Source organism: Odocoileus virginianus, unplaced genomic scaffold (assembly GCF_023699985.2).
Source record: "Odocoileus virginianus isolate 20LAN1187 ecotype Illinois unplaced genomic scaffold, Ovbor_1.2 Unplaced_Scaffold_16, whole genome shotgun sequence".
Lineage (NCBI taxonomy): Eukaryota > Metazoa > Chordata > Mammalia > Artiodactyla > Cervidae > Odocoileus > Odocoileus virginianus.
In genome coordinates, this window is record NW_027224278.1 from 1,289,043 (window position 1) to 1,315,834 (window position 26,792).

Below are 26,792 nucleotides of genomic sequence, written 5' to 3' on the forward strand. Positions count from 1 at the left end.
GGATACAGTGTTATTTTTTAGTCACTAAGTTGTGTCTGACTCTTTCATGATCCCATGGACTGTAGCCCACCAGGCTCCTCTGTCCACGAAATTCTCCAGGCAAGAATATTGGAGTGGGTTGCTATTTCCTTCTCCAGGGGATCTTCCTGACCTAGGGATTGAACCCAAGTCTCCTGCATTGGCAGGCAGATTCTTTACCATTGAGCCACCAGGAAAGCCCCAAAGCAGTATGTCATCTTGTTAAACTAGAAAACACAGCAGCATCTTTAATTATGGATGTTTTATATGCACACACAGGTTGCTAGAAGGCAGGTGGCCCTTGGTTTGGTTCCTCCAGAATCACAGCCTAAAATAAAAATTCTAGAGCAAGTTGTTTCCTTGGGAGATGTGCTTTGCAGAGGAAGGATGGAGAGCTTCCATAGAGATAGGAAGGGAGCCAAGAAAAGGTGCATTTCAAGAAAGATTAAGGGAGCTTAACCCTGCTGGAGAACCCTGCAAGCCTATCCAGAGTTTTCCGATTTATCATGTATGAGGATGAGGGAGCTGGGGTATTTATACTCCAGTTACTATGGGTCATAATGCCTCAATTTGCTGACATTTTCAGTCTGCCCTGAGCACTGACAAAGTAGGTTTCAGGTACAAGGAAAAAACCTCCAAGCCACTGATGAGATTCTGGCAGTTTGATGTCTGGGGGATATGTGCCATAGCCACGAGGCAGAGGGGACATGAGCAGGATCTTCCACACAGGTCTCACTCAGAAAATCTCCAAAATATTAGGCCAGGAGACAGAATGTTTAGGCAAACATATTGTTTCTCCCAAAGTATATTTTTCTCTCATTTCCTTCAAGCAGATCCCCAGTTCCCATTTTCTGGAGTTCCATTACTAGGAAGACAAAAGGCTCCAAAAGAAGAAGCAGGTATTAGTTTGCTAGGGCTGCCACAACAAAATGTCACAGACTAGGTAGCATGCACAACAGAAATTCATTTTTCTTTTCTTTTTTTTTTTTTCTTCTTTTTTTCTTTTTTTTTTTTCTTTTCCATTTTTCTTTTTTTAAAAAATAATTTTATTTATTTTGGGGTGCACTGAGTCTTTGTTGCTGTACAGGCATTTCTCTAGTGGTGGGGAGTGGGGTTACTCTCTAGTTGTGGTGTGTAGGCTTCTCATTGTGGTGGCTTCTCTTGTTGCAGAGCATGGGTTCTAGGGCATACAGCCTATAACAGTTTGGGCTCCCAGGTTCTAGAGCACAGGCTCAACAGTTGTGGGGCATGGAGTACCTGCTTCGTGGCATGTGTGGTCTTCTCAGATCAGGGATCAAACCTGTGTCTTCTGCATTAGCAGGCAGGTTCTGTACTACTGAGCTACGAGGGAAGCCCCAGAAATTCATTTGCTGACAGTTATGAAGGCTGGAAGTCCAAGATTAAGGTGTCAGCAGGTCAGGTTTCTCCTGAAGCCTCTCTTCTTGGCTTGTAGATGGTGGTCTCCACCCTGAATCTTCAGATGGCACCTTCCCTGTGCATGCCCAACCCTGTGTCCCTTTATGTCTCCAAACTCCTCTTCTTATAAGAACCAGAGTCAGAATGAATTAGGGTCTACTCATATGACTTCATTTAACATTAATTACCTTTTTAAATTCCCTGTCTTCAAACAGAAGGACATTCTGAAGTGCTGGGTTTAGGGCCTCAATATGTGAATTTGGAGGGGGGCAGAAAATTCAGCCTATGACAGAGAGTAACGAGCATATTCATCACTTAGATTTGTAAAAGTTCTGTTAAGAAGGGAAGCAGTGTTTTTACCAGGCTCAAGCAAACAATTACAGGCAAAAAATGAATAGGTGGAAATTTAACTTCTGTCTTAATTTGGAAGGGACCTTTCATGAGTTCCTTGGGATCTCAGTTCAGGCTATGTGAGGATCATCTGCAATAAGATCAGCCTTGACTTGCAGTAAATCTTAGCTCTATTGTGTTAAATCCTGAAATACAGAAATGGTAAGAACCTAAGAGAAACAGAAGAGATTAAGAAGAGGTGACAAAAATACACAGAACTATACCCAAAAAAAAGGTCTTAATGACCTAGATAATCATGAGGGTGTGATCACTCACCTAGAGCCAGACACCCTGGAATTTGAAGTCAACTGGGCCTTAGGAAGCATCACTACAAAGAAAGCTAGTGGAGGTGATCGAATTCCAGCTGAGTTATTTCCATCTTAAAAGATGATGCTGTGAAAGTGCTGCACTCAATATGCCAACCAATTTGGAAAACCCAGCAGTGTCTGGACTGGAAAAGGTCAGTTTTCATTCCAGTCCCAAAGAAGGGCAATGCCAAAGAATGTTCAAACTACTGCACAATTGTGTTCATTTCACATGCTAGCAAGGTAATGCTCAAAATGCTCAAAATCCTTCAAGCTAGGCTTCAACAGTATGTGAACTGAGAACTTCCAGATGTGCAAGCTGGATTCAGAAAAGGCAGAGGAACCAGAGATCAAATTGCCAACATCTGTTGGATCATAGAAAAAGCAAGAAAATTCCAGAAAAACCATTACTTCCGCTTCATTGACCACGTTATAAAGCCTTTGACTGTGTGGGTCACAACAAACTGTGGAAAATTCTTAAAGAGATGGGAATACCAGATGACCTTCTTTGCCTCCTGAGATTCCTGTATTCATGTCAAGAAATAAGAGCTAGCCAACATGGAACAGACTGGTTCAAAATTGGGAAAGGAGTGTATCAAGGCTGTATATTATCACCCTGGTTATTTAACTTATATGCAGTGTACATCATGTGAAATGCCAGGCTGGATGAAGCCTGAGCTGAAATCAAGATTGCTGGGAGAAATACCAATAACCTCAGATATGACACCACCCTTATGGTAGAAAGTGAAGAGGAACTAAAGAGCCTCTTGATAAAAGTGAAAGAGAAGAGTGAAAAAGCTGGCTTGAAACTCAACATTCAAAAAATTAAGATCATGGCATCCAGTCCCATTTCATGGCAAGTAGACGGGGAAACAATGGAAACAGTGTCAGATTTTATCTTCTTGGACTCCAAAATCACTGCAGATGGTGACTGCAGCCATGAAACTGAAAGGCACTTTCTCCTTGGAAGAAAAGTTATAAGGAAACTAGACAGCATAGTAAAAAGTGGAGACATTACTGACAAAGGTCCGTCTAGTCAAAGCTATGCTTTTTCCAGTAGTCATGTATGCATGTGACAGTTGGACCAGAAAAAAGGCTGGGTGCCAAAGAATTGATGCTTTTGAACGGTGGTATTGGAGAAGACTCTTGAGTGACCCTCGAACTGCAAGGACCTCAATCCTAAAGGCAATCAACCCTGAATATTCATATGAAGGACTGATGCTGAAGCTGAAGTTCCAATACTCTGACCACCTGATGCCAAGATTTGACTCATTGGACAATAACCTGATGCTGGGAGAGACTGAGGGTAAGAGGAGAAAGGTGCAACAGAGGATGAGATGCTTGGAAAATCCCAAGCATCATCGACTCAATGGACATGAGATTGAGCAAGCTCTGGTAGATGATGAAGGACAGGGAAGCCTGGAGTGCTATAGTTCATGGGATCGAAAAGAGTCTAAACAACAATTGTATTAAATCATGAAAGCTGTAGCGACAAGATGAACTGACCCCTCCTGAGTGCCTTCTATGCATCAGGCGCTGTGTTATGGAATCTACACCTGATTAAGTGATTCCTATAGGTTTGATAATACTTAATAGATGAGAAAACAGGATTCAAGATACAAAGTAACTCTATTTTTAGTTCTTTATTAAAGCACCTGAACCTGCTTTGCCATTAACAAGAATATGAAGACAAGCCTCACGTGTGCTCCAATTTTTATATTTAATTCAGCAAATATTTGAAAGGTAAACCTATTATGCATTGAGATCAGACTTGGGGAAAGATGGGAAGAGTGAGATAATTAGTAAGACTGTGAACCTGTCCCACGAGGCTGACAGTGTAACTGGGAGAGAAGAGAAATGGTCCAGGTAAAAGGAAGAAAGGATACATCCAGACACAGTCCAAAGCCTCAGGAGAACTTTGCCCAAGAGGACACTGATCCCTACAGAGAGGACATGGGAAAGCTCAGAGGTGCAGTTCGTACTGAGATGAGTAAACTACAGGAGGAGACATGGAAGCAGGCGGGTTCCCCGAGTCTCTCTCTGTTCTTCAACAGCATGCATTCCTGAAGCTGAGCAGACAGTTTAGGCCAGGATGGAGCACTTTCAGACAGAAGATCAACCTCTGAGAGCAAAACCCTGGCAAGGGGCACACTGTGTGGAGCCAGTGCAGTGGAGGAAGAGAGGGCCACCTGTAGGCTCTGCGTGAGTGGCAGGTGTAGGCAGCTGGCATGGAGAAAGTCTTTATAAAATGAGGAGCCAGCATTAAAAAACCAGGAGATCTCTTACTGAACTTTAGCTTTCTTGGCCATTCTGGAGAAAGCGAAAGCCCTGGCACCTGGCCCACACACCCTCCTATTGTGAGTGGCAGCTCCTCCTGGGCTAGATCGTGCTCTCTCCACATGTTCCAGCCCCCTCGCTTCCTGTGGTTTTCACCCACTGACCTCACTTCTTCAAGCTGCCTGCCAGGGCCCTGGAGCAGCAGGGACACTGTCACTTGGCTCAGTCTAGTGCTGAGTCAGAGGACTAAAAAGGTCAACAGGTTCTGTGCTTAAATCTTGTCACTACGATTTTACTACCTGTTACCTTAGCTTCCTCATCTGTTTAAGTGGGTGTAATAGTATACTCAAATCTATAGCAACCACTCAGTATGTGTAATTTGCTTAGCATAGCATCTGGACCCATCAGTTCAGTTCAGTTGCTCAGTCGTGTCCAACTCTTTGAGACCCCATGGACTGCAGCACGCCAGGCTTCCCTGTCCATCACCAACTCCTAGAGCTTGCTCAAACTCATGTCCATCGAGTCAGTAATACCATCCAAGCATCTCATCCTCTGTCACCCCCTTCTCCTCCTGCCTTCAACCTTTCCCATCACCGGGGTTTTTTTCCAATGAGTCAGTTCTTCACATCAGGTGCCAAAATATTGGAGCTTGAGCTTGAGCTTCAGCATCAGTCCTTCCAATGAATGTTCAGGACTGATTTCCATTAGGATTCACTGGTTATACCTCCTTGCAGTCCAAGGGACTCTCGACAGTCTACTCCAACACCATAGTTCAAAAGTATTAATTCTTCAGCCTTCAGCCTTCTTTATGATCCAATTCTCATATCCATACACGACTACTGGCAAAACCATAACTTTGTCTACACAGACCTATGACGGCAAAGTAATGTCTCTGCCTTTTACTATGCTATTTATGTTGATCATAGCTTTTCTTCCAAGGAGCAAGTGTCTTTTAATTTCATGACTGCAGTCACCATCTGCAGTGATTTTGGAGTCCAAGAAAATAAAATCTGTCACTGTTTCCATTGTTTCCCCATCTATTTGCCATGAAGTGATGGGACCAGATGCCATGATCTTAGTTTTTTGAATGTTGAGTTTCAAGCCAGCTTTTTCACTCTCCTCTTTCACTTTCATCAAGAGGCTCCTCAGTTCCTCTTTGCTTTCTGCCATAAGGGTTGTGTCATCTGCATATCTGAAGTAATTGATATTTCTCCCAGCAATGTCACCATGCCAAAAGCAAGCTGCTTAAAAACAGTCCCCAGAACCCCAGAGGGAGACAATAGCAGGCTGATGACAAGGTGGCATGGAGCACTTTTTTCTGCCCTTGTCAGCCAATGGTAGGTCCCAAAAGCAGATGAAAGACCCTGGCATAATTTTCCTGGTTCCCTTCCCCATAACATCTTTGTGCACCAAATTTATCCCAGCCTTTCAACACATGGAACCCTCCCTGGTGTCCTAGTGACTGTGCACTGTTACTACACCCAGCATACAGATGTGAAAACTGAGGCTGGAAAAGGGTCATCACTGGCTCAAGATCTAAAACCCTGGCCTATGAGCCATGACGCCACAATGCCAAGGACAAACCCAGGCAAGGACACTGATCTGGGCTGCTCAGCCCTGCACTGTGTAGCTGATGGCCACACACCCTCGTGGGTAACCTGGGTACCTGGAGGGTCACTGGGGCACAGAAGCTGGGGTGGGAAAGCAAGAGACAGCTTCCAAATCATGGGCTGACAGAAAACCACAATTTTGCTCAGGGAAAACATGGCCTTTGCAATTAGGGGGCCAAGTTAATCCTAAGAATATGATTAACTACCAAGCATGGATCAGGTGAGGCCCGGGTGCCACTCCCTAAAGGCAGCTTTCCATCCTGTCCAAAGCAAACAAACAGGCTTCTTGAGACAGAGGGGCCCACCCAGCAGGGGAAGCAGCACCAGCAGCAGAACAATGTCCTTTCCGCTCATCTCCTCTACCTGCATTTCCTGTCGGCGCTTGAGAAGTGTGCTATGAAAGCAAGTCATTAGGTGAGCCTAATGCTGCTGAGCTTCCAGTGTCATTGCCTGTATCTCAAAACCAGAGACCTTTGAATCATGTTAACACCCAGAATTGTGTGGGTGGACCCAGGTTTTCTGGGGCTGTACTGGGAGACCACACAGGGCTCCGGATTCCCTAAACAAGACAGTGGACAGGTTTTCAGCATTACAAACTAGTGACTACACGTGCTTGCCAAGGGTCCTTCTTTTTTGCTCTAGGTCCTCCCATTTCTACCACAGAAGACCATGGTTGGTACCAAAAGATACCACATACTGAGGCTGTTTGGCAGATGGTGGGGTGTGTAGTTATCTAGGTTGACCTGGGGCTGGCCCTTGGTCCTGCCTGTCCCAGGAAGGGCATCCCTCTAGGCAGAAGGCTGGAGGAAGGTAACACACCCAGTACCCTTGGGCCTCTGTCAGTCCTCTGAAAGTGTTGGCTCTTATTGGGGCTAGGATCACTTGTTCCCAATGCTTTGTCCAAAAGCCTTGGGGGCCACAAGAGTTTATGGATTTAGAAATCATTGACGGGGACACAGAGATCATCAACACCCAGGCAGGGGCTGGCAAACATACTGACGTGGCTGCAGTGAACCATGTGACTCTTAATACCAAGTGGGCTACATAGAGAAAATTCGGGATACTATAAGTAGCATCTTGGTATCATCCATTCTTGGTTTTATTACCAAAACGGTTTAGGTCAAGCTGGTGAAAACACTTGGCTGTTGAAGTATTCTGGGTGATGGAATGTGGACAGCAGATCACGGACCTGAGGCAGCAGGCAGATGTTGACTCCTGCACAGTTCAGGGAAGAGGCTCACAGTTTCATGGATTCCTGGTCCTGCTAGGAACTTGTGGTCCTAGCACTGGTCCCCCCAGTTCACAAATCCTGGCAGTTTGACTCAGTTCACAATGCCTTCTGTTTCCAGGGGCCACTATATACATCCTTGCTCAAAATCCACCAATGGCCCTCAAGCCCCAACCCAGGCCGCATCCTATAGAACCTTTGGGACGGGGGTCCAATGGTGTCCATGTTCTCCTCCTTTCCTAATTTGAGGCTCCTCAGTGTCTCCCTGTCTCCCAGCTGCAGGCTTCAAGGTACATGCCTGCATTCCTACTCATTCTGGGGGAACCTCTCTTGGCAAGAGACGCCTCTTCAACTGCTATTCAGAGTAGGTGCTTTCTGGTTTACAGACTGCTTTTGTGTGAATCATCCCAGACTGCCTCACTCTCATCAGATACACCGGCAAATAGGACTATTCCTAATGGGGACATTTCACACTGTGCTCATCCTTCAGATAAAGAAACGGAGACTCAGAGAGGGAGTGATTTGCTGAGACTCACGCTCCAGCAATGGTGGTGCTGGGGACCAAATCCAGGTTTGAGATGGCAGAGCAGAGTGTCTGCTTCCTTCCACACCACTTCTGTGGAGGACCAGAGCCTGCCCAGCCTACCTGGTTGCTGCACATGCCTGCACGCAGCCTTGCCTCTGCAGGCAATGGATGAAACTTCACAGAGCATCAGAGGCTCTAGAAATCCTTTGCCGAAAACCCCTCAGGGAACCTATACAGGTAGTGTCAGGCTGGGGGGCCCTCCACAAGCTCACTTGCTTCAGCTACACACCCGGGCTCTGTTCCCTCCATGGGTCTGACCCTTCTGGGGGCCCTTCCCCCATTTCCCAGCCAAGGAGACCCTCTTCACTACAAGACCCAGCCCAGACGGCCCTCCCATCTAAAAAGCCCTCCACGGTCCCTTGATGTGAGTCAGTGTTTGGTTCCCCACTCTTCATGCTCCCCAACCTCTGCCTCGTTTCAGGCTTTGTGCTTTACAGGTCTGCCTGGAAGATGGGCTCCAACCTCCCCACCCCCAGCCCTGAGTGATGCAGGTGTGAGGGAACACCTGTCGGCATGCACAGTGGAAGAGCCTCTTGCAGGACTTGAATGTGTCTTTGAACTTGAATGTGCTTTGCCTTGTGAGGTCTGGCACCCAGACCTGCCCTCTCCCATCAGATTATGCTTACACCATGGCTAGCCGATGGCTGCATGACCAGCACACTAGAAGCAGTTCTCTTGCCCAACCCAGCAGTTGTCTAATGCAAAAGATGCCAAGAGCCCCTCCCACCAGGCTGCATGCAGGGCAGAGTGTGGTGCCACCTGGGCAAAAGCACTTGACGTCCTGTGTGTACACACAGCCACTGCTTGGGCACCAAATCCTGGTTTCAGTTTTCCTGCTCAGTCAATAGCGATCACGAGGCCTCAGGCACTGTGAGGGCCCGCCCACCAGGGCCCACTGTGGACACCTCCACTGCCTGTCTGTGCTCTGCACCTCCCGATGGGTTGGCAGGAACTGTCAGGTCAACATCACAGGTGAAGGGATGCACTGCCCAACCATGCCTGCTCCCTGTCCCCTTGGTGGTGAGTCCCCAGCCAGCCTCCAGCACCAACTCCCCCCCCACCACTCGTGGGAACAGCCTCACAAAGGACCCATCCTGAGAAGGCTGGCCCTGGAGTGGTCCGAGCAGAGGTGGCGAGATGGGGCCTTGGTACGGAGTTGACATCCCTGCCCCACTGGTTATGAAGACCCATCCTGAGGGTAGTCGGTGTTCACTCGACCCTGGGCTCAAGGCTACAACCCAGCTGCTAGAACTTTTGCTGGGCTGGCAGGGGGAGAGGAATTCCCCATCAAAGGAGAAGATCCAGGCATGTGAAACATGGGGTGAATAGAGGGGAGTGACTTCTTTGCTTTGCTGTCTGCAGGGGGATGACCAGCCTAGGATGAAGAACAGTGAGAACCAAGGGTGGGGGCGGCCAGGGTCTCCCCAGAAGCTGGCAAAGCTTCAGGCAGTGGACAAACATCAGCCCAAGATTCAGTAGGAGTGGCTGAACCTCAAAGACACTGAACATTCCGCCAAGTCAGGCCTGACCCACTGGCATCAGATGTCCTCTTGGGAAAACATGCATCCCTGACACGAAGGCCAGGGAGACTGGGAGGCAGGCCCCAAAAGACCGGGACATCCCAGACATCTCTGAACTTCTGAGCCTGCAGCAGCAGCTGCCCACCTCTCACCCCATAAAGAGCTGGTTACCCCCGCCCCCGCTCCCAGGGAGAAAACTGGACCAGAGTCCTCCCTCACAGGTACCCCTCCATCCCAGGAAGCAGGGGAGCCGGCCGCCCTGATCTGCAGCAGGACCCACGGCACTACCAGCATGAAAACCAAGGAAGCACGGGAAGAACTTATCATCTACTGCCCGGCTGCCAAGCAGAGCAAAGTCACTGTGCAACACAGGCTGTGCTTTCCGGGCCTGGTGATGGAGGAGATGGACAACACTCCCCTTCCCCCATACCTGCTGTCCAGGGGCTGCAGCAGAGGTCGTGAGGTCACACTGAGTGGCCAGGGACCATGACGAGGGCTGCTGCCTCCCAGGGGGCCGGACCTACAGAGCAGGGCAGGTGGTCAACACAATGCAGCCTCCTGGAGACTTGATAGGTAGGTAACCAACCAAGGTACAGTCCAAACGACACCGAGGCCAAGGGCAGCCACCCCAGTAAACAGGTCAAGATCCCTCACCCAGGTTCAGCTGCCGAGCCAGTTCTCAGGTCTGGAACTAAGGAACAGGAATCAGGCAGGTCCCCAGGAGAAGGATGCTGCCGCACCACAGCAAACAGACATGGGAACGACTGCATCCCCTCCCAAAGGGACCTTGGGGTCTGAGATGGTGAACCCACACAGTGAGGTGGGGCCACCAGAGGGGTGGAGGTTGCCAGACACACAGCCAACATGACACCAACATGAAAGACATGGTTAACTCTGACTCTGCGGCCCCTTCAGGATGACCCCTAGGCTGGGGTTTCTGGGCACAGGAGGTCAAGGGGCAAGGGACATGGGGCCAGTCCCGAGGAGTTGTCAGTCGCTCTTGAGGTGGGAGGGCCTGGAATGCAGTATCCCCCACAGCCAGGTTCAGGGCTTAGTGAGACGTCTGTCGAGGAGTCCTTCAGAACCTGGGGCAACATGTGATGTGAGGGAAAGATGGTAAGGCTGAATGGAACCCTGCGTGAACTCCAGTGAGTAAAACAGAAACACACAGAAAAAGAGGGGGATACTCACCCCACTCATGAACTGGAGAACGTTCCCACCTCTGGTGGTGCCTCATGGGCAGCCTCTGCTCCTGAAACACACAGAAAAAGAGGGGGATACTCGCCCCACTCATGAACTGGAGAACGTTCCCACCTCTGGTGGCACCTCATTGGCGGCCTCTGCTCCTGAAACACACAGAAAAAGAGGGGGATACTCGCCCCACTCACGAACTGGAGAACCTTCCCACCTCTGGTGGCACTTCATTGGCGGCCTCTGCTCCTGAAACACACAGAAAAAGAGGGGGATACTCGCCCCACTCACGAACTGGAGAACCTTCCCACCTCTGGTGGTGCCTCATGGGCAGCCTCTGCTCCTGAAACACACAGAAAATGAGGGGGATACTCACCCCACTCATGAACTGGAGAACGTTCCCACCTCTGGTGGCACCTCATTGGCGGCCTCTGCTCCTGAAACACACAGAAAAAGAGGAGGATACTCGCCCCACTCATGAACTGGAGAACGTTCCCACCTCTGGTGGCACCTCATTGGCGGCCTCTGCTCCTGAAACACACAGAAAAAGAGGGGGATACTCGCCCCACTCACGAACTGGAGAACCTTCCCACCTCTGGTGGTGCCTCATGGGTGGCCTCTGCTCCTGAAACACACAGAAAAAGAGGGGGATACTCGCCCCACTCATGAACTGGAGAACATTCCCACCTCTGGTGGTGCCTCATGGGCAGCCTCTGATCCTGACTCCTCACATCTTCTCTGTGCTTGGCCAAGTCACCACAGTGGGCACGCAAGTTCTCACAGGGTAGCCGGACGGGGCTCCTGCCCAGCGCATGAGAGTCCAGTCACTGAATTCCTCTCACCATGAGTATGGGATGGCAATGCACACTCCAGTCCACCCTCCCTGCTCCTCATTCTCGCAAACTAAACAGCTGGATCCATTTTGTGGGCTGCAGCCTGGTGTCCAGAAGACACCTCCAGTGCTGGGGGGTGTGGCACCTGGGTCGTGGCCAACCTGCCCAGATGGAGGACAGTGAAGAACATGTAGACCCCAGAGCTTGGGAGTGATGGACACGTGGAAACCAGCATCTCCCACTCCCGGGTCAGACGTGATATAAAGGCCTGTGATGTGAAAGCGAGCAGAGCAGCACCAGAGGCTCACAGAAGATCTCCCAGTCCCCCTGGGTGGTGCCCCATCCCTTGGGCAGTCAGCACCCTGAGGAGTGGCAGCAGGGTGGCCACCCGTGTCCGCAGGGCCCATGTGTGCCGCATCCTCTCGAAGAATTGCAGCAGAGCTGAGATGAAATCAGAATCGCATCCAGCTCTCAGGCCGGCCCCTCCATCTGGTCCATATGGAGAGGGGTGCAGTCGACAAGAGCTACCCTGGGGACAGAGGGGAAGTAGGTCTGGCTGACCTCCCAGAGCTCCATGGCTGCCCCTGGGCTTGTCCTGCATGTGGGAGTCTAAGGCCCAGAACCAAAGTTAGGCAGCTACTGAGGGACCAAAACAGATGTGAAGGAGCCCTCTCTCACAGGCAGAGTGCTGGATGCCAGGGCAGCGTCTCCTCAGGGACTGCTCACCTCAGGTGCCAAGCCTGGGGGTGAACAGTGGCCCCTGGTGGGAGGGCCTGACAGAAACATGCTGACCTGTGGGGCACTTATGGCTCCGAGACACTAGGCAAATACTGAGTCCATTGCTAGCCTGCAAACAGAAGAGGACAAATCTGCAATACAAACACCAGGGCGGGATGAGCGCCCAAAAGAAGTGCCCACAACTCGGCACAGAAAGGACACACAGCTCAGCAGAGAAATGGGCAACAGGCATTTCAGAGAGGAAACCACATCGTCCAAGGAGGACACGAGGGAAACCGAGAATCTGGATTGAGCCTGTCCCAGGTCAGTGCTGGGACAAAGCGGAACGCAAACGTACAGCAAACGTATAGCAGGGACAAAGTGGAACCTTCACCAAGCCTCAGAGATCCAGGTGGGGTGCGAGGCAGCACTCCCCATGGCTCGGTCCTCACATATCTGGGCATGTAAGGAGAGCTGGGGCCAGCAGCAGGGAAGGGACGGGTGCAGAGAAATGCCACGAAGCAGGTCCTCACAGCTGCCCCCATCAGCAGCCACACTTCATAGGTGTCCAGTTCACTGGGCAAGGTCTTGTTCAAAACCAGGATGCGGGAAGAACAGCAGCAGCCCACCCACTGTTCACAGGACCCTCCCTCATGATCTGAAACCACTACTGGCTTCAGATGTGTCTGAGGTGTCTGGAGGCAGCTGGTAACCAGTCTGGGGGCGAGAAGTGGGACATCAGCATAAGGGAGTTGTGTGTGGTGATCACTTGGGTCCCCACAGTGCTGAGGCCTCAAATTCAGGAGGCAGCCCCTGCCCCTCATCATGTGGCTAGGAGGCTTCTGCAAGGAGAGAGCAGGCTGCCTGCTGGAGGGGAAAGCACTGCCCCATCTCAACATTCCCACGGCAGCAGTTGTGTGGGTACCCAGCTAACAGGAACCAGGGAGACACCAACCTTGCCTTCCTGGGTCTCAGCAACCCTCTGGGGGTCCAGACTCGTGCACAGCAGCTGAAATCTGGGAGGAAGTGGGGGGCAAAGGCGGGCAGCAGGAAGATGCAGGATGCCCTAGAACTCCCAGATGAGAGTGCCTGACACTCAGGCAGATGGAGAAAGGGGTATTACAGTTGCGCCTGGAAGGAGGACAGTAGGTGGTCAGGACAAGAGGAGCCAGAGGTCCAGGGGCAGGGCAAGAGGAGTCAGCAGTCCAGGGGCAGAACTGCATGAGAAAGTGTGGGGTCCCAGATGAGCTCTGCACAGAGCCCAGGATCAGCACAGCCACCAGAGTGCTGGGTGACAAGGAAGGAGACCTGGGACCACTGGAAGCCCCCCACAGTACCACGGATGCGTTGGGGTTTAAACAGGAGAGGGCTCTGCTGTGCTTTCCATCTGGAGTTGAGGACAGATATGCTTGTGGTGTGACACAGGATCAATGGTGTGTGCAATACTGGCTGGAGGAGGAGAGAGAGGATGGGTCCAGACCGGTAAGGGGCCATAGGCTGACAGCACTGGCCCCGGGCCATGAGGCCTGAGCTCAGCTAGTAGCAGTGGGGACAGGAAGAGGAGCATTTACTCTGATCAGGCACTTGGGAGGCAGGGACACAGCAGGCAGGGCGGCAGTCAGGAGCAGAGTCAGGTGGCTGCCCTGGGTGGGCTGAGCCCCCAGATGAGAGGAAGAGGACAGGAAACAGTTTTGAAGGCGAAGCTGCCTTTCTCTGAGACATCTCAGGTCCCAGGGGCAGCAGGAAACACAGTGAGGATTTTCTTTCACATCTGCAAAAAAACAGATAGACTGTTGCTCAGCACTGGGCCAGCAGTCCCAGGGTGCCTTGGAGGGGAGCCAGCGTGGGCTTTCAGCCCAGAGATGGGAAACTGCACCCAGAGGCTGCACCTCTACCTGCTTTACTGGCCCCTGGGTTCCACTCTGAAGCTCAGATGCAGTTGCCGAAGACCCTGGGTCGTGGTTACTTTGACTCTCGCCATCTCGCGGACTGGACACCTATGGCAAGGACTCAAAAGGGCACAGTCTGGCCTCTGCCATGAAGCTGGACAGGCCCGCTCTCCGTGGGTTCCCTGGGCCCACAACTTCAATCCTGTCAGCCCCACCCCACCTCCGGTGGCTCCACCCTCCCCAGCCCTGCCCCACCCTGCCTCCTTCTCCAGAAGCTCCTCCTCATCCAGGTCTTTCCCACACTTCAGCCCCAGACTCCTTGCCCTGTTCTTCCTGCCTCCGCCCCTCTCTTCTGCCTGGCCGCTCATTTCCTGGTCCTCCTCTGGGTCCTGCTCCCGGCCGCTGGTCTGGAGGCTCCTCCTGGCCTGACCTTCCAGGTGCCTCAGAGTGTGGCAGATCCTGTTTTGTCTCCTAGCATACAGGGCCGGTGAGGGAATGCACCTTTGTTCATACATGCGTGTCTGTGTACGTGCATGTCTACGAAAATGCGTGTATGCGTACCTGTATGTGTACAGGCAGCCATGCACACCGGAAATGACAGGTGTCAGTGTTTGTGGGCGTGATGTGGCTGAGGCCAGCCAGCGCTGTCAGCAGTCTCGGTCCCAGTGGTGGACCACTGTCCTGCTTAGTGGCCGCAGCCCAGCCATCCTAAAGCACCTGCGACTTGCTGTATTTGCAGGAAGGGGGGACCTGCTTCATGCACGGAGGGTGCCTCCAGGCAGGGGTTTCCAGGCTCTGGGACCAGGAGTGACTGCCAGGTGGCCAAGCAGCACCTCCAAGTCCCCTCTATGGCCACAGTCCCCACCTGCTTTCTTTCCTCCTGTGTGTCCTGGTAATGCCCTGGGACACAGGTGAAGGTGTCCTCGACCTCCTTCCAGCCTCCTACTCCACCCCTGGACTGTGACCTCATGCGAGTACCACCCGCCCCCTACGAGCCAACCCGGCCCAGGCCTGACCCTGCAGGGCTCAGCTGCTTGCTCACGGTTCCCCTCCTGGTGGGGCCCAACCACGAGTCCATGGGGGCAGCCAACTGACTATGGTGACCCCTGGATCCTTCCAGAGTGGCAGTGACAGGAGAGGAGTCATTTTCTCTGGTTCCTTGTGGGGGTCTCCTGGGCTGTAAATCACCATCACTCCTGGGGGATGGGTTTCTATGCTGCAGGCTGAGGCATTGTGGGGTCCCTGTCCCAGCCATGTGAGGACAGGCCAGCTGCTGTGATGAGCAGAACCCACCCTGAGGAAACCTGCATGTGTGTTTCACATCAGTTGGGCCCTCCTGGGTCCCTATGGTATGAGGCCTCTGCTGAGGAGAAGACCGTGCTGGCTTGTCCAAGCTTGGTGTTTTGTCACGTGATTTTTTTCCTGTTCCTCTGGTCCTCGTGCAGGTGAAGGTGCCCAGTCAAGCAGGCAGAAGTGTGTTTTCTCCTGAGGCCACCAAGCAGTAACCCTCTGCTTCGAGTGGTAGAAGTACTTGAGGGCCTTCTTGTTCAGGGCTTCCACCCACACTGGTGAGATTTTGAGGCGCCCAGGAGGGGATGAGTTGACTGAGAAACTGAATGGTGGAAACTGGCAAGCCTGGGATCCAGTCACATACCCCAGTAGAAGACGTAGCAATGGCCAAGCCCCGGGGGCCAGCCAGGCTACCTGGGAACCAAGTCAGATCCAGTGAAAAATGCAACTCTTTGTCACCCAGCAGGTGGGCAGAGGTTCAACCAAATGATGATGCTTAGTGCCAGCCAGGGCATGAGGACATAACACCCTTGCCTGTAGTTGGTGGAGTGGAAATGGGGGACGCCTTTTCAGAAGGCCATTTGCTGGTGTGTGTCAGCACCTCGGGTGTGTGTCCTTTGCCCTGGGCCTCCTCCTGCATGGCTCTTCAGTAAGTGTGTGGTCATTTTGAGGGGCTATATTGGCAGAATGAGTTTTCCCTTCCCTTCCATCAGGGGGAAGCATTGGTAACTTGGACCTCTGAAACTGGGAGATGTAAACAGACACCATGTAAGGTGAAAACATACACATGAAGTTGTGCAGACGAGGAGGAGTGTACCCGAGGTCCTGGGACTGGAGAAGACATCCCCTGACTCCCCCATTGCCCTGGCGGAGAGATGTCAGGACACGGCCGACCCTCTGGCTTCATTTGCCGACAGTCACATCAGGATTGCACCCGGTAGCTCAAAGTACGAATCTTGTTGGTTCAGGAGGCCGGCAGCCGAGGTCGAGGTGTTGGCTGACGTTGGCTGTCATGAGGGCTGTGAAGAGAGTCTGTCCCATCTCTTCCCCTCTCTCTTCCAGGGTGTTGCTGGCCATGGTGAGAGTGTCTGGGCTTGGAGAGCTCCACCTTCCTCTTCGCCCCAGTTCTCCTGTGCGCCTGTCTGTCTCTAAATATGTCCTTTGTAAGAGGACAGCCGTCCTGTTAGGGGAGGGTCCCCCCTATTGAACTCACTTGACTCCCATCAGCTCTGTGAAGACCTTTCCTTTGTCTGTAAGGTCACACTGAGGTACTTGGGATTGAGACTCCAGCACCTGGATTTGAGGGGACATGATGTGACTCCTCACACCCTACAAAGGCTCTGAGGTAGGAACACACTGGAATGTTCCAAGGATGGAAGGACGGCCTTCATGGCTACCAGGGGTGAATCCAGGGGCAAGGAGAGCAGGCTGCCAGGGTAGGAGCCAGATCACGTGGGGCCTTGTGGGCCTGTGAGAACTGTGGCTTTGCTGTGCTCAGAGAAGGAAAGGCTTGGGTGGCTCTGTGCTGGGTGCCTCTGGGACCATGTCCCCATCCTCACAGCCATGTGGAAACAGAGGCTTCCAGCCAGGTGCTGAGACCCTGATGAGGTTCAGGCCTACGGCTCTGCTCCTCTGCCTCCAGCCCTCTCCAGTGAACAGGGACCACCCTCCAGGTACAAGGAAAGAAGTGAGAATGGAGGTGCGTGTGGTCAGGTCCCCTGCAGTCATGGGCTATCTCTCTATCCCTCGGTGCCTCCTCAGGTGTCAAATGAGGTGACAGTAACCTAGTGGGTTATTTGAGGTTTGAATTCTGTGATCCCTGTGTGGTCTTGTCCCAGGCCCTGGTACAGGGAGTGCACCCATCCCAGAGGTTCCTTCTCTTCTTGTTCTTTCTCTAGGCTCTGGGTAAGGGGTCAGAGCAACTGATGACAGTGGAGGCCATGGTGTGGGAAGGGCTGGGAGGAAGGTGACTCCCAAAGGCGTGGGAAAGATACCTGGCAGGGCCGTCTGAGGTCCAGGGCAGCCCCAGGACCGAGGCCAGGTTGGTTAGCACAGATCTGCCCTCATCAGCCCTGGTCTAAGATGGGGTATATGCAGAGCATGGGCAGGGAAGGGCCCGGGAGCTGATGGATGGGGTAGGGCCTGGGGGTGGGTGAAGCGAAGGCCAGGACAGTGCCCGTCTGTGCTGGGAGTGAACCAGAGCCTGGTCACTGCACTGTGAAGCCAGGGAACCCACCCTCCCTCCTCAGTGCTTCCAGGGTTTTGGTGCCCTCTGACTTGGAACTCACCACGTGCCTCTCTCCCGCTGTCCTGCCCTCTTCCTTGCTGACCTCCCCACAGACTGCATGTGATGGACGGGTCCTCTGGGTCACCACTCCCCTATCAGTGGACTGCTTGGAGACAGATGGAAAGAGCCAGACCTCTCTGACCCCCCCCCTCCACATTCTGTGTCAGCGGGCTTGGAGGATGCTCGGCCATGTGGGGCTGAGGTCCGGCACAGGCTGTGAGCTTGGAGGCTGCTGTGTCAGGCTCCTGACCTTTGTGGTTCTGTGTATCTGCAGCCACATGAGGCCCTGGGAGCCCCAGGAGGTGAAGTTCAGCTGTCTGTCCTTCTGACAGCCTTCTGCCGGTTTCATCTTAAATGGTGTCAAGTCCCTGGAGAGGCAGTGGCGGCCTGTGCTATGTGACCACTGGCACTGTACCCTGGCCGTCCACACGCACACTGGGACTGGGTGGATGTGGCCTAGAAGGAGCTGCTGGAGCAGAGGCTGGGGATTAGCCCAGCCCAGATCCAGGCCTTGCTGGGACAAGTTCGGCCTTAGAGTGATCGCAGGCAAGTGAGGCCCTGCCCCACGCTGCCTGCATGCCCCCAAGGTGCTGCCCTGGATCTCAGCTTGCTTTCCCAAACAATCGTTTGTTTGTGTTCGTTTGTTTTCTGTTGAACCAGTTGGTGGGGGAGGGGCTGAGATTTCTTCAGAGGGACAGTGCAGGTCCCTTGGCTGGGAGACAAAGGCATGAGGTGCCTGACCACCTCCCTGGCCTCAGTCCCCGTTTGTGCTCTGAGCAGAGGCGGATCCAGGTCTGCACATGGCACTTTGTGTGTGTGTGTGTGTGTGTGTGTGTGTGTGTCCCCACGTGTGTCTGTGTGCCCGGCAGAGACCATGAGAGTCAGTAAAGCACCCGGCCTGGGTTTAATACCCACACTGCCAGCAGCTAGGCCTGAGCAAGCCCCCTGACTCCCCAGAGGTAAGGCCCCAAAGCAACACTTATCTGCTGGTAAATCCCTTGGGGACCTGATGTCTGCTGGACCCTGCCAGAACCCTCCTGCTCTGTCCCTGTGGCCTGCAGTGGTCAGACTGAGAGCTGCCCGTGGCCTGGTGGGTTTGTGGAGCACCAGGCCTCTCCCTTTCATTTCGCTCCCTCACTGGCTTGACTTCATACCGAATTCCCTTCACCAAGGTGAGCCCATCTGAAAATGCTCATCCAGAAGACCCAGTTCACCTCGGGTTTCCTCTGTGATACGGTCTTAGTCTCCAGCAGGCATGACTTTGAATCACCTTGTTCCCCTTCTGTGTCCTATCTTTGCACATAGGTCTCGTGGAAATTGGGGACACTTTGCTGTGCCCAGAAAACCTAGATCCCAATGCGGTAGAGGAGCTGGAGGATCAAGCCCTGCTACCCGACCTTCTCCAGAAGTACCTGACTGTGTTTGCCAAGCCCCACCTGCTGCTGCAGCCCGTCCCTGGGAGGGGCGGGAAGGACATCTTTCAGGTGGACATCGCCGAGCACTTGATCCCCTTTGGGCAGGAGACCTGTCCAGGCTGGGCTCTTGAGAGGAAGGTCACCAAGAGACCTGCGCATGGTGACACTGTCCAGTCACAGCTGTGCCCTGGACGTGCCCATCTAGTTCCATCTGAATTGGCCCCACCGTTGGGTGTGCTGCCAACTTGGTGCAGATTGGGGGTCTGGGACACTCCTCGTGCGGTGCTGCTCGGAACTCAGTGTGAGTCTCCAGGACTTTGACTTTCACTATAAGAGGGCATCGCCACTCATTTTGGCCCTGCTGGTCTGGGTGGTTGAGAGAAATGTGTTGTTAGGAAACCGGTTAGTGTTTTTCCCTCTCTGTTCTGGTCCAAACTCCCCGATGTTGGAAAAGTGACCAGGGGGTGATGGGGAAGGTTGGGGGCTTGGCTGAGTGTTGGCAGGCAGAGATGCCCACAGGCCCAGAAACAGGATGTGGTTTGTCCTTGCAAGTGACCCTTGCTCTTTTCTAATGTGTCCCTTGGCTCACAGAGCATGTGTGTTATATGCGGTGCCTGGCCGCCTCACGTCCAAAGACAGGTTCCTAAATACACCTGTGAGGGTAGAGCGACAAGGGCTGGTGTTCACCTTGTGGAAACCTTGTCTTTGGGTTTGGGGTCATGTGTTTGCAAGGCCCTTGGCGGGTGGGGTGACCCTGCTTTCTGGTCAGCCTCTTGGGGGGAGGCCCTTGGATCAACAGCTGGAGATGCTCAGCTGCTGAGCAGAAACTTGTGGCATCGTTGGGGGACCCAGGAGGAGTCCCTTCTGTTTCAGGGTGCGTGACTCAGGGAAGGTGACACCCCCAAGGTCAGGAGCCCGGCTGGGCCATCAGCTGAGCAGTGACCTGCCCATCCTGGGCTGGCCTCAGCACTCGGCTAGTGAACCAGACCCTTGGCCAAACATGTGAAATGTTGCTTCCATTGAAAAGGGACCGTGGGGACCAGACTGAAGCCTGCATGGGACGTGGGCTTCCAGCCTCATCCAGCTCACCCTGTGCTATGTGAATAGCTTGGGCAGACAGAAAGAACACAGGCTCATGGTTCTCATTCATTCTTTATTTACTCTTATGGAGTTTTGCTCCACTTTATTAGGGCCAAAAATCGATTTTTGATTATAAGAGAGTACTTTTGAGTGTCCCTAAGAACCTGAGAGATCACAGATTGGGCTTGTCCTTGACATGCTCACAGAGGACACACATGTACTCTCCCTGCTCCTCCTCTGGCTCAGGGGCCTCGTTTGGGGCTGTGCTAGAAAGGGCTGCCGTCAGGATGGAGTGACAGGTGTTGTACAGAGCCATCACTGAATCATAATCTGGGTACTTAGGGGGGCTCTCGGGCATTTGCCCTGTACTCTCCCTTCCAGAAGTAGCTGGGGGTACAAACGTGGTATTGCTGGACATGCCCTTTCCACTGGGGCCACCCTGCTCGCTGGGGAGATGGTTTGCCCCTGCCCGCCCAGCTACACTGCCCGTAGACCAAAGGCGAGAGAGCACAAATGATCGGCTGAGGGTTCTGCGAGCAGGTGGGGTTCCCTTCTGGACTTTCTTGCCCGCCTCTTGAGTGCACTGGTTGTGGTGGAGTCGAGGAGAGTGTCTGGTCGCCACCACTCGCTTCTTTCTCTTTGGGATGTTCTGCAGGAGGCAAGGCTTGTCTCTCTGAAAATTGGAGTTGCGATAGATCTGAAAGAAAATGAATCACTTTAGACAGCAAGGGGGAGAAGAGGCCTTCCTCGCCGCCCTCTTCCCCATGACCATCCTGGCCATGCCTATGTATAGAGACAAAGTCTCTTCATTCTGGCAGGTTATGAGGCCTTAGCATGTTGCTACCTAGAGCTGCCCCGGGGCCATCCTCACTTGAGGTGTTCCTGGCGGTCCCTGACATTCAGTGGCCCCTCAGGGTCTGGAGTCACCCCTGTGGATCCTGTCTAAGGGGGGTGGTGGAACAAGACAGACCTTGTGTCTCCTCTTTCCTTAACCACCCTCTCATGAGAACAACGTCCCCCTGGGAAATGAAACCCGTTCAGCACTCAGCTTATCTAGTCTAGCCTCCCCAGAAGGACTCTCTACATTACCATCGTCTTCTTCCCTGCAGAGTGACACGAAGGGCGGATTTTACTGAAACCATAGAGGTTCAGTTCACGGATGAAACTCTTCACGCTGTTTGTCTCGAAGATCCTGTCTGTGCCTCTGTGCTGGAGGACCTCCATCTAGAAGAGATCTGCCCTGATGACCACCGTGTATCCCTCGTTGTTCCAGTGCACAGAGGTAAATGCTGCATCCTCCACAATCCTCCAGAGCTTCCTGGGGAAGGACAGCCCGAGGACGGCATCGTTTTCTTCCTTGTTGGCCATTTCTGGGTTTGGGCCCTGTGAGGGCAAATTGTCATGGAGGCCTGGATAGGGGCTCTCGGGTTGGTCACCCTACTTCTCCAGATCCTCCCTTGACTCTACGTTTGAATCTAGGGAAGAATCACAGGGATCCCCTGCCATGGGATCCCCATCAGTTGATGGGGTCAGCAGGGCTGCACTTGCCTCATGGGAAATCTGACTAGCCATGGAGCCAGTCTAGCTCAGGAGCATTCTCTACCCAAGCAGTGAATGCTCAGGGCAGAAGGGTCTCAGACCACTGTTGGGGCGCCCCATAAATAATCTCTGGAGATTCTAGAATCTGTGTCGCAGGCCAGGCAGCCCATTAAGTGGTCAGCCCCCTTAATTGTTTCATAATGTCCCAGAGGTGATGTGGAGAGGCAGCCCTGGCCCAGTGTGGGGGAGGCAGGGATGGAGACAGAGATGGGGTCCCCAGCTTGTCTCTTGTCTGAAAATACAGAAAAGTATCTTTCAGGTTTCCTGCAAAGGCTCCCATCTGTGGCCAGGCCCCTTGTTTCAAGGATCCAGGCCCTGGATGGGTTGACAAACGTGCCCCTGGTTCCACCCCCCTCCCTACCAATGGGCAGGCCTGTGGCTGGCTTTTGCTTAAGGGCCAGGCTTGGCGAGTCCTGGCTTGGCCACCAGCAAGAGAGATCCCAGGTGTCAGATGGGCCCCTGGCAGCTGCCCCTCCCAGAACAGGATCCATAGCAGGCTGGTTATCCTAGCCTGTGTTGGTGGTCCCACTTCCCCACCCCACCAGCTGTGGCCTTGCCCCTCTTCTGGCTTTGTTGTCTTCTGGCTGGTGCCTCCGGTTGGTCTGTCCCTCTCAGATGGCCCCAAAGTCAGAGTCCTGTTGTCCTGCCACCACTGCCACCCAGATCAGGCTCTCCCCAGGGTAGGGCTGCACTCCAGCACAGTGGAGGGATCTCACATTCCACTTGACTGTTCCCCAAGCACCTGAGACACAGACTCCCCAGGATGCCCTGTAGGAGGGCCCAGCCAGGTGCTCTGCTGAGCTTGCAGCCTCCCGAGCTCTGCCCACCCCCAGATGCCATCCCACTGCAGATCACAGGCTGCTGTCTTCAGTTTCCATTTCTTCCCATAAAGACAGCTCTCGTGACCCTAGAGTCCTCACTTTGGGAACACCTGTGTGTGTGCTCCTCCTATCCCCTGCCCAGAGCCTCGAATTCAGTCTCTTTGGAGGCTGCCTCAAAATTACTGTTTCCTTCATCAGTGGGTTGCCTGGGCTTCTGCTACCCCTGATCCTGGCCTCCCGTGTCCAACTTGGGTGTCCGTGGATACCTGCCCTTTGAAGGACTTGATTGGGGGCTCAAGGTACAGCCTGTTCTATTGAAAACAAGCATTTCACTGGTCTTCTCCGAGGCCAGCTCTGATCTTCTCCACCCCTGCCCCTGTCTCCACCACCACTGTGGACCTGTTCTTCCTTACCCAGATGGCAGGTACATCGAATGATTTTGTTGGCACTGGTTAGGTGCCTTTCAAGGGGCCTCCTTTACAGACACTAACTCCCAGAGACATGTCTGACTTGTTGAGCTAGATGTGACTAGAGGAAGCACCCGTCTACCTGTATTTGAAAATGGATGAGAGCCCGGGTGTGGGAGTGGACAAAACTCCAGTGAGAGTCACCTGTTTTCACTGCACATGGGCGATAGGGAAGTGGGTTTGGAGATGTGTCTTCTCTGACCTTTGTGGGCCACTGTTCTTCAAAATCACGGTGTAGGGAACAGACTGGCACCTTGGAGAGGCCCATGTGTGAGGACCCTATGGTACTGTCCCCCTAGAGACAGTGTTCTCCCAGTTCTGCCACTCAGCAGGGTCATTTGCCCAGTGTGAGGGCCACGGCCTGGTGTCTGAAAGGGGAGAACCCACTTTCAGTTAGAGGGACTGTTAAATTTGGTTGTTGAGGAGTGTTTCAGCAGGAAAAAGCTGCTCCAGGAAAAGCAAGAACCACTCTTTGTCTCTGTCCCAGCCTATCTTCCATCCAAACTATTATATTCCTTCATTGCAGCCCCAACAAAGATCAAGTCATTGATTAATGGCCAATTAGAAAAAGGGATCATTTAAAGCTCATTAACACCTTAGGTTCTGGATCCCCGGTACCAGGAAAGAGAGTGCAGTTCCATGGACTTCTTGGGCATTACTTCAAGGGAGTGTGACCAAAGTTCTGCAGGATTCCTTGCAGATATGGGTGGAAAACACACCCTTTACCCCTGTGGTCAATAGCAATGTGACAAGAGCCAGGACCTCTTCCTTCCTGACCCAGAAAGAGATGTCTCTGGGCTTTATCCAAGATGCAAAAGGACACCTCACAGCAATAATCCCTTTCAGACTTTCCCATCACACCCAAGCCACAATGTAATACTGAGGGGTGCCACCACCCAGCCTCATCAAAATCACCCCTCACAGAAGGAACCCAGCTTTCCAAAGCCCCAAAGTGACCTGGCTCAGACACCAACCCCGGGGTGCTCCTCCTGGAGCCCCACTGCCCAGCCCCGTGTTGCCTTGTTCTATGGGACTGGAGGATGTCTCTCCAAGTTACTCTTGTGACTCTGGATCCTAGACCATCACTCTAGGAGTGGGGTTTGTCCTGCTTCTCCTAGTATCCCCACTGCTAACATGGCCTTTCAGGGAGCAGAGGCTCTGTGAAGGTCTTCGGAATAAATGAGCCAGTGGGCAGGGGCTCAGATTAATTGCCTGCTACCTCCTTAAATAACCCAGATAAATCCAAATAAACAAAGATAACTTAGTTTTTGGAAATGATGCCCCAAAGGACAGAAACATGAATCCACTAGGATCACCATTATTATTATCTAAATCTCACCTATCAATATTGCTGCTAAGTAAGCTCACGTTTCCAAAACAGTTCTAATTCCAATTCCAATGTATCCCTTTCAGGGTCACAAATCAAAATGGAAGAGTGCCCAATCTCTTTTACAAAAGAGCAAAACTCCTGTACTTGAACTGGGTAACCACAAACACATTTTGATCCTCATCATTCACAAACTAGGACATTAAAGGTTATTTAGCCTTCCGTTGAACTATTAAAGTTTGGAAATTTTCTAAAGAAAACAGAGATGAATCTCCATGTCATTGTAGAGAACAGGAACCCAAAGATGCTACACAGCGGTTCTGCCAACTGGCCCAGGCCCTCACTTCTGAGGAGGCTATCCATTCAGTCTTCAATCACAGAGGGAAGGATTGCCTGGCTGCTGCTCTGACTCAGGCCCCCTTTTCCTCCTCTCTCACCACCTCTGCAGACAGGGGTGGGAAGGCCCTCAAAGCACTTTGGTTGACTCTGAGCAGAAACGCCATGGCTTGCCACTTGCTGGTCTCTGCCTAGGCTTGCGGACCCCACAGGAGCTCACAGCAGGCAGAGTGGCTGCCCTCCCCAGGGGCAGAGGAGGCCAAGGGGGATGCAGCCTTCCCCGCCTCAGGCCCCAAGAGCTGCACCTCCACAGGGCCTTGGGCCTCGCTTGGGTCCTGAAGGTCTTCCTCGGGCTTGCTTGGCTTCTCAGCTCACTCATCTCAACCATGAGCATGGTGCCTGGTATCAAACCACAGACAGGGGTGACAGAGGGGAACAGATCCGGACCACGGGCTTCGGCTGAGAAACACAGCCGGGATGGTCTGACACAGGCCATTTAAAAGTCTCCTCTTGAGGGGTCCCCTTAGTCCTCCCTCAGGGTCCTCACCTAAACTGCTTCAGAACCTAAGAATCTCCTCTCCGATCTATAAGGCCTCACCCCTTATATCAAGTCTCCAATGTCCCTGAGACCTTGTGCTCTTGCAGCCAACACGGTTGCCCCCGGGCTGACAGCAGGTGCCAGGACTGGTGGGATTCCCTGTGTCCTCCCTCAAGGTCCTCATCTTGAGCCCTGGCAGTTCCTGGGATGTCCTTTGTGTTGACTGGAGGTGGGACCCTCACACCAAGGCCGTCACTCCACCAAGACCCTCAGGGAGAGTCCATGGCCATGACGTCAGGGCTCCATGCCCAGAGTTTCCCAGAGCTGAGATGATGCCCCCAGCCGTCCTCAACCCTCCTCCTCCTCTTCACTTTGACTGCCAGCAAATCTGGGCACCACCATCTTTCCCTGACTTTACTCCCCTTAGAACCAGGCCCTCCCCATCCAGGACCCCTGAGAGGCAAGTGGGAGTAGAGGGTTCATTCCTACAACCCTGTCAGGGACTCCCAGGGCTGAGAGCATTGACAATGTGGATGCCCTGGGGTCCCAGAGCCCCCTTCAGGGTTCTACCTTGATTCCTAGCACAACTGGGTTCCTTTACTCTGTTGACCTGAATCCGGGCACCTGACCCAGGCCCTCACTTCTCCCCTCCCATCAGGATCAGTGAGGTTACATCTGAACACTGTGCTCCCTGTTCCTCCAGGGCTGTCGGGAGGGCCACATATGCATCCGCTATGGACCCTCAGTCTCCTCTGGTCCTCACCTCAAGTCTTCAGAGTACATGGGCACCTCCTTCTGCCCATGTGAGACTGTGTCCCAAAGACCAAGCCTCTGACTCCCCGAGTTCATTGAGGAAGTGAGGGGGCGCTGTGGGGTCTCAGCCTGGCAGCCTGGACCAGGGCCTCCAGGAGTCCCAGTTGAGGTCGAGTTGTGTTCTATAGGTTCCACTGGATGGAGTGACTGGACCCCCACATCCTGTCTCAGCAGGGGGCCTCGTTAACACTTGAGAGAAGGTTGCAGTAATAGCACAGATGCTGGATGGGGGGCTGCTGTGCCCATGACCATGGGGAAGCACATGGAACCACTCACCTTCCCATGGGGGTTCCTCAGTGTAACCACACTTCAGAAACTTTTGTATAAATGATGTTGTTTTAGCTGAAGAGGGTGAGCAGAGGCAGGTGAGTTAGCAAGAACTCCGCAGCCTGGAGATGGCCTTGGCTGCTCATAGTGACTTCACACTCCTCTCTGGAGTATCTCCAGGGTCATCTCCTGGTGGCTCTCTTCCACTGGTCTGAACGGATACCCTCCCCGCCCCAGTGGCCCTTCTTGTGCCAGAGGGGCTCTTGGGGGCCAAGAATTTGTGAGTTGTGGGTTCTAAGTCCCCACTGGTCGGGTGACTTTAGACTCTTCCCACAGGAAGGAAAGACATTAGGGAGGAGGGTGGGTGGCCGTACTGCCCTGCCCCGAGGGCCAAGAGCTCAGCCTTACTGCAGTCCAACCCAACTCCCACGATGGCCTGGCCACCACCTGCCCACCTACAACCCACCAGAGCACCACTCAGAGGCCAGAGGTGCTGCCTGATCGAACCTTGGGAATCCCCAGGTTTGCTGAGGGTGGGAGCATGCAGAGTTCACCCTTGGGGGGGGGGGTTG

At 53.1% G+C, this 26,792-nt stretch overlaps 2 pseudogenes; both read right to left on the minus strand.

The window, feature by feature from the left end:
* The window catches only part of LOC139033549 (melanoma-associated antigen 1-like), a 149,894-nt pseudogene that overhangs the window by 119,032 nt on the left and 4,070 nt on the right, over positions 1–26,792 (minus strand).
* LOC110148616 (heat shock transcription factor, X-linked member 3-like) lies at positions 20,106–21,624 on the minus strand (annotated as a pseudogene).